This window comes from Lolium perenne, chromosome 7 (genome assembly GCF_019359855.2).
Source record: "Lolium perenne isolate Kyuss_39 chromosome 7, Kyuss_2.0, whole genome shotgun sequence".
Lineage (NCBI taxonomy): Eukaryota > Viridiplantae > Streptophyta > Magnoliopsida > Poales > Poaceae > Lolium > Lolium perenne.
Window position 1 is genome coordinate 250,985,467 of NC_067250.2, and position 6,639 is coordinate 250,992,105.

The following is a 6,639-nucleotide window of genomic DNA, read 5'->3' on the forward strand; positions in this document are numbered from 1 at the left end:
GCAGTGCGCACTGCTATCTGAAGAACAAGCACCGGAGATTTGAAAATCTCTTAGTAGATGTCGTTTGTGCAGTAGTGTATGATGTAGCAGCAGGCAGCATTGTCGACAAGGGGATTTGTATCTGGCAATTTCATAGAAATCTCTCCGTGTGTGTTCTGTGAAATAAAACTATCTCTGTGAGTGTGTGCTATCTGTCAATTTATCTCTGTACGTGTGTCTGTGCAGCTGTTGTGAAATAAAACAAGGGGATTGGTATGATTTTAACAGGAACAAATGAATTAAAACTTGACAGGACAAAATGTCTGTGTGTGTGCAGCTGATATGTGTGCAAATGATTTTGACAGGAACAATATAGATGTTGGCAGGACAATATAAACAACAAATGGACATGGAACAAACCAGATGTTGCGAGGAAATTGTAATATTCATCGATAACAACATCTTGATAATATGTACAATAACACCCAGTACATCTTGGGGAAATTCTGATAACAAATTGTGTAGTACATACTGAGGAAATTGTACAGGAAATTCACTGGAAATTAAACAGGGAACACTGTACAGGAAATTCAGGTTTTTCTTTCGCTGCCTTAGAACAAACTTAGCAGTACATTTGCATTTCATGCGAACATACACCTCAGTTGCAAAGTGCTGAAGACTATTCTGGACCATCTAACTCCGATTCAACCTATTGTTCCACATTCCAGGTCCCTCAAATTGCATCTCGGTAGAACTTGACACTCCAACAGAGCTTTGCTGAACTTCAAACAGCAAGCTTGTACATTATCCAAGAATTGGTGGCATAACCATTGTAAGATACTTTAGTTCTCCATCATCATCAGTAATGTCTTGGCCTTCTCAAATTCTTTCAGCCGTGTCGAAGATCCTTCAATGGGAACTCAGCTTTGAGTTTGTGGTCCTCGACACACTTTATAATATCGCGGAGCACAGATTGCTCTTCTTATATGCGTTGATCTGCAAGAGGAGCCATATTAGACCCATTAACTGGTATGACAAACAGAGCTGGCAGAAAAACCCCCGCCAAAAGCCACGACAGAGAATGACAAAATTTTAATACAATGCTAGCAAGCACATGCAAGAAAACTGATGTGCACAAAGCCTCTATATCTTTCAGAATGCCTTGCCGACAGACTACTTGTAGACTTTAAGGCATGCGACACTGACTTCAAATTTTTCGATATTACTACTAGTCTTACCCCAGATTGGCCACTGCTAGTGCTCAGGTTATCTGAAGTATATTTTTACAATCCTCCAGGTAGGATTTCATAAGAGGGACTGGGGATTTTTTTTTTGCAGAAGTCCAGCCTCATATGCAGAGTTCACAACATCGAGTTGTTGATCCTTCGTCCAAGTTCTTTGATGATATATCTACAACCATGATTCAGATCAGATGGGGAAGCTCAATTTTCAACAGATTCACTTCAAAAGGATGACCTACAAACTGAATATTAAGGTACAAAGAAAATGAACCATACATACACGGTCAGGCCAACCAAAACTATATCAGTCTCATACAGTAAAATAAAATACTATATGACTGAGATTACAGTCGGTTTCTTGCAGAAAAGGGGATGAAATAAGTAACAAAAGGATGCTGAAACATAAGATAAGTGTAATGTTTCCCAGAACTTATCTACGACAGTAACAGTTCATCTAGCTAGAGGACAGACACACATATCACACCTCTCACATTAAATATTTTTGCAAACTGGAATATCTCGGCATGAAGTTTAGTGAACCGTACTAGTTTAGTTAACCTGATGGATAGCAGCCTAGCAGAGCAAAAGGCATAGACCTAGATAGCCATGGGATCAGGCCCAACAACAACTTAATTTGACTACGACCACCCAACTGTCAATCATAATCGCCTGTTACTTTCAGTCTCTAAGTTAAACAGACAATAACTACACAAGGAAACCATACTTACTTAAATCATTATTCCAGTTTCATATGGAATCAAGTAAGCAACATTGATCAAATGGTGCATTCAGAACTATGTGGATTATCTGAGCTTGAATTTAACAGACGCACAGAAAAATCCAGTGGAGCACCAAGTCGGCTGAGTTACAAAGCAAATGAACCATGTTTTGCCAATATTAGGTAGTACTCGAGCGACATGTCTACCAATCTAGACATTTGAATAAATTTGTAGACAAATGTGCCCAATTATGCTTTAGTAGCCCCTTCTCCCTTGAATAATTTTTTTGATGAATCGGAGCTTACTGTCCGCCGTAATCTCAGGCGGCGCTCGTCAAGTAGGGCTGGATGCTCGCGGCGATCCCGATGATCCCGGCGACACTCCAGCTGATCCCCGCGATGGAGGGGACGGGTCTGTGACTCTCCTGGCGATCCTTGCGACAGACGAGAGGGGGCTGCGACGTAGAGTACGGGGCCGTGAATCTCCTGGCTATCCCCGCGACAGATGAGAGGGCGGCGGCTGCCACGGAGGAGACAGGGGGCTGCGACGGAGCGGACGTGACCATGACTCTCCTGTGATCGCCGCGACGGAGGGGAGGGGGCCGGGACGGAGGGAGGAGCGGCGGCTGGCGGTTGCTCTGGAAAGAAGGCCACGATGAGTTCCGAGGATACAAGGAATTTTACCAACGCATCTACTCTAATTTGATGAGCCTTTGGTTTATCCGATTCTGCTTTGACGAGTTGACACCTAAAATTGTCCGTTTACAATTGTTATAGCATTATAGAAGTTACACAAAATTTATCACCGATTTAATCAACGGTCACAAAAAATAAATTAGATGGAACCTAGATTAGATAAGACGGAACCTAAGTTCCGTGCCGTAAAAGAGCTCAACTTCTATATCTTCCTCAGTGGTTGTTACAAAAATTATAGCCTGCTACTATTCTGTTCATGCCAATTTTGTACTCCCTGAACATGTTGGTTTGCATTCCCTGTACTACAGGTGATGCCAATGTTATTTTTATCTACTTCGTCGTAAGCTAACAAAGTAACTGCCTGCTATTAGTTCCTACATGCTATCACTCGGCCATCCTGCAGTATAAATTTATTTGAACTCGTCACAACAGCTACATCGAACATAATTTTATCTGCCATCTGATTCTTCAAAATCTGCAATATTAACTTGTTTCTCTTACTTGGCATGGCGCTCATATATAGAATGTTTAACATATTGGTGTGCATTCTCTCTTCTACAAGTTCACAGGTAATCCCACTATATTCCGTTTCTGGTCCATCCTAAGCCGTAGCATTAATTATCCTCTATGTGTTGCTCATTACTGAAGGAGATATGCCCTAGAGGCAATAATAAAGTGGTTATTATTTATATTTTTATGTTTATGATAAATGTTTATATATCATGCTATAATTGTATTAACCGAAACATTAGTACATGTGTGATATGTAGACAAACAGAGAGTCCCTAGTATGCCTCTTAACTAGCTTGTTGATTAATAGATGATTAGTTTCATAATCATGAACATTGGATGTTATTAATAACAAGGTTATATCATTGTATGAATGATGTAATGGACACACCCAATTAAGCGTAGCATAAGATCTCATCATTAATTTATTTGATATAAGCTTTCGATACATAGTTACCTAGTCCTTATGACCATGAGATCATGTAAATCACTTATACCGGAAAGGTACTTTGATTACACCAAATGCCACTGCGTAAATGGGTGGTTATAAAGGTGTGATTAAGTATCCGGAAAGTATGAGTTGAGGCATATGGATCAACAGTGGGATTTGTCCATCCCGATGACGGATAGATATACTCTGGGCCCTTTCGGTGGAATGTCGTCTAATGTCTTGCAAGCATATGAATAAGTTCATAAGAGACCACATACCACGGTACGAGTAAAGAGTACTTGTCAGGAGACGAGGTTGAACAAGGTATAGAGTGATACCGATGATCAAACCTCGGACAAGTAAAATATCGCGTGACAAAGGGAATTGGTATCGTATGTGAATGGTTCATTCGATCACTAAAGTCATCGTTGAATATGTGGGAGCCATTATGGATCTCCAGATCCCGCTATTGGTTATTGGTCGGAGTGAGTACTCAACCATGTCCGCATAGTTCACGAACCGTAGGGTGACACACTTAAAGTTGGACGTTGAAATGGTAGAACTTGAATATGGAATGGAGTTCGAATATTTGTTCTGAGTCCCGGATGAGATCCCGGACATCACGAGGAGTCCCGGAATGGTCCGGAGAATAAGATTCATATATAGGATATCATTTTATGTGATTTAAAATGATCCGGAAGGTTCTATGGAAGGTTCTAGAAGGTTCTAGAAAAGTCCGGAAGAAACCACCAAGGAAGGCGGAGTCCCGGTGGGACTCCACCTCCCATGGCCGGCCAACCCTAAGGGGGAGGAGTCCCAAGTGGACTCCCCAAGGGGGGCCGGCCACCCCCTCCCAAGGAAGGTGGGATTCCCACCTCTAGTGGGAGTCCTAGCTTGGGTAGGTTTCATGTGTTATGGAAGGTTTTGGTTTGGGGTCTTATTCGAAGACTTGTAGACCAACTCTTGGGTGTTCCACCTATATAATGAGGGCCAAGGGGAGGGGGGCGGCCACCCCAAAGCACCACAAGGTGGCCGCACCACTAGATAGCCGGCGCCCCCCTCTCCCCAAACCCTAGCCGCCCCACTACTCCTTCTTCCCCGCACGCTTAGCGAAGCTCCGCCGGGATTCTCCACCGCCACCGACACCACGCCGTCGTGCTGTCGGATTCAAGAGGAGCTACTACTTCCGCTGCCCGCTGGAACGGGAGGTGCACGTCGTCTTCATCAACAACCGAACGTGTGACCGAGTACGGAGGTGCTGCCCGTTCGTGGCGCCGGAACCGATCGTGATCAAGATCTTCTACGCGCTTTTGCAAGCGGCAAGTGAACGTCTACCGCAGCAACAAGAGCCTCCTCTTGTAGGCTTTGGAATCTCTTCAAGGGTGAGACTCGATAAACCCCTCGTTGCTACCGTCTTCTAGATTGCATCTTGGCTTGGATTGCGTGTTCGCGGTAGGAAAAATTTTGTTTTCTATGCAACGTTATCCTACAGTGGTATCAGAGCCGTGTCTATGCATAGATGGTTGCACGAGTAGAACACAATGGTTTTGTGGGCGTTGATGCTCTTGTTATCTTTAGTTTGAGTACTTTGCATCTTTGTGGCATAGTGGGATGAAGCGGCTCGGACTAACTTTACATGACCGCGTTCATGAGACTTGTTCCTCGTTCGACATGCAACTTGTATTGCATAAGAGGCTTTGCGGGTGTCTGTCTCTCCTACTATAGTGAAGATTCAATTTACTCTTCTATTGAAAACATTAGTATCAACGTTGTGGTTCATGTTCGTAGGTAGATTAGATCTCTCTCGAAAACCCTAAACCACGTAAAATATGCAAACCAAATTAGAGACGTCTAACTTGTTTTTGCAGGGTTTGGTGATGTGATATGGCCATAATGTGATGATGAATATGTATGAGATGATCATTATTGTATTGTGGCAACCGGCAGGAGCCTTATGGTTGTCTTTAAATTTCATGGTGAGTAGTATTTCAAAGTAGTTGTAATAGTTGCTACATGGAGGACAATCATGAAGACGGTGCCATTGACCTTGACGCTACGCCGACGATGATGGAGATCATGCCCGAAGATGATGGAGATCATGTCCATGCTTTGGAGATGAAGATCAAAGGCGCAAAGACAAAAGGGCCATATCATATCACATATGAACTGCATGTGATGTTAATCCTTTTATGCATCTTATTTTGCTTAGATCGCGACGGTAGCATTATAAGATGATCCCTCACTAAAATCTCAAGATAATAAAGTGTTCATCCTTAGTAGCACCATTGCCAAGACTTGTCGTTTCGAAGCATCTCGTGATGATCGGGTGTGATAGAATCAACAAGTGCATACAACGGGTGCAAGACAATTTTGCACATGCGGATACTAAGGTGGCCTTGACGAGCCTAGCATGTACAGACATGGTCTCGGAACACGTGATACCAAAAGGTAGAGCATGAATCATATGGTTGATATGATGAACACTTTGAGTGTTCGCCATTGAAATCACACCTTGTCTCGTGATGATCGGACTTAGGTGCGGTGGATTTGGTTCGTGTGATCACTAAGACAATGCGAGGGATATTGTTTTGAGTGGGAGTTCACCTAGATTTTTAATTATGTTGAATTAAAATTTGAACTCAATTTGTCATAAACTTAGTCTAAACTTTTGCAAATATATGTTGTAGAGATGGCGTCCCCAATCAATTTTAACCAGTTCCTAGAGAAAGAAAAACTTAAGAGCAACGGTAGCAACTTCACCGACTAGTTCCGTCATGTGAGGATCTTCCTCTCTGGCGGAAATCTGCAATATGTGCTTGATGCACCGCTAGGTGACCCTCCTGCAGAAACTGAAACCGATGAAGTAAAAGCTGTTTACGAGACTCGAAAAACTCGGTACTCTCAAGTTCAGTGTGCCATCCTGTGCGATGCAGAATCCGATCTTCAAAAACGTTTTGAGAACCACGATCCTCATGAGTTGATGAAAGAGCTGAAAGCTATTTTTGAGACTCATGCGGCCGTGGAATGCTATGAAGCATCGAAACATTTCTTCAGCTGCATGATGG

The 6,639-nt window shown here is 42.9% G+C and overlaps 1 long non-coding RNA gene across 1 annotated transcript; it reads right to left on the reverse strand.

Moving 5' to 3' along the window:
• Positions 1–416: 416 nt before the first annotated feature.
• On the reverse strand, positions 417–2,592 carry LOC127311895 (uncharacterized). Its single transcript, XR_007857963.2, has 2 exons — positions 1,218–2,592; positions 417–975 (listed from the first exon to the last, which is right to left on the reverse strand). It is a non-coding gene; the product is annotated as an uncharacterized lncRNA (long non-coding RNA).
• Positions 2,593–6,639: the final 4,047 nt, after the last annotated feature.